This window comes from Rhea americana, unplaced genomic scaffold, assembly GCF_003343005.1.
Source record: "Rhea americana isolate MKP2758 unplaced genomic scaffold, rheAme1 scaffold_2, whole genome shotgun sequence".
NCBI classification, from domain to species: domain Eukaryota; kingdom Metazoa; phylum Chordata; class Aves; order Rheiformes; family Rheidae; genus Rhea; species Rhea americana.
In genome coordinates this window covers 13,691,352-13,693,010 of record NW_028186149.1, presented here as the reverse complement: position 1 = coordinate 13,693,010, position 1,659 = coordinate 13,691,352, and positions in this window count along the sequence as shown.

The following is a 1,659-nucleotide window of genomic DNA, read 5'->3' as shown; positions in this document are numbered from 1 at the left end:
CCCCCCGCGCCGGGGCGCGGGTCCCTCCCCCGGGGCAACCCCCGACGGCTGCCGCGGCGCGGCGGCCCGGCTCCGCGCTCCTCCAGCGCGGACGAGGGCGGCTCTGCTGCAGGCAGCACCGATCCCAACGCCGGCAAAGGAGGGGGCAGCGCGGGCCGAGCCGCCYCGGCTACCCCTTCCTTTCTACTTCACTCCCCTCTTAATTTATTTTCCAAGCCTTGCCAGCCCCGGCGCTYGGGAGCCCCCCGAGCGCTGCCCCGCGGGTCACGCTTTCCGCTGAGAGCAAAAAGGTCAGCAGCACCTGCTCTTCCCAGTTCCCTCTTAGGGGCAGAGCCAAGGGGGAAGGAGACGGGAAGACAGTGCCAATTACACCAATAGATAATGAGCTTTAAAGAAGTGCAGTTGCAGACAGTAGAGGCTTCTTTTCCTTTCTCCCTCTTTCAAAGGGGCAAAAGCAGTGTTCAAGTCTCAGGAAAACAAAATCACTTCACAGGATRCTGCACTTAGGGTGGAGGCTTCCAGGACTGTTTTTTTCTGTTGCTTTTTGGGGTTTTGTTCTTGTTTCATTAGTGAAAAAAGCTCTGACCCAAAATTTTACCAGGGTCTATTGTGAGCAGATTTCTGAGCAGACCTTTGGATCACAGTCRGTACTCCAACAGCCACAGGGCCATTCACCTTGGCTGCTTCTGTGACTTTTTCCTACAAGTTCAGAGAGACACACGAGACGGCCTAGGCAGAGCTTGCCAAACCCTTCCACCGCTCCTCTGCGGCCATCCCAAAGCCAATGGTTTCTGCAAAGAGCCGGCCAAGGCGGTTCCCACTTCCACAGTAGGAGTGCTGCCGTTTATGAAGGTGGATCAGCCTTCGAGGAAGGGCGTCAAGAGATGGAGCTACTGGTTTATGCTGAACGCTACTGCCACGCTCGACAAGACGCCAAAGGCGAGGAAGGACAGCTCATCTCCAAGGGCTCCGTCTCAACCTGAAAGGACTGAGGCGCATTGCCGCCGTCCTCGCCCTCCCAGAGGCTGAGTGTATGAGATGGAGCATACCTGGAGGGGGGGGTGGGGGGAAAGAAATGTCAAAATCACTCAGGAGGATAAAGTTAAAAAAAGAGAGAGAAAGAGAGAAAAGAAAGGCTGAAGCAGACATTCTCATATAAATCATAAGATTTATATGCAGAAGAGTGCATACATCTCAGCTATCAGTGCTTGGGTAAAACCAAGATCAGTGAAGGAATTTTCCCTGCCATTCTTGCCATGGAAAACTTCCTGGATTTAGTTCTCACTCCCATATGAAAATTTATCTTTGTATTTTTCTGATATTAGCTCCCCCTCCCATTGTAGAAGTGACAACTTCCATTTAGTGGAACAAAGCAATGTCTTATTTACAGAAACATCTGCTCCGCTACAAGGAATCCGCACCCACTCTTTCATAGAGTCAGCACGTGGAACAGTCGCAATAAAGGACGTTAAATAAGGAGCATATGCACCAAYATGCTCATAACCTGTTCTCCTCCGGCACACATTCTCCTTGATCTTCCTCTCTTCTTTCAGGCCCCTTTGGCATAGGGAACGATTTCCCATTTACACTGGTGTGATGGCATCAGATGCCAATTTTATCTGAACCACAGCCAGGCATTTGGCACTTCAGGCATAACAC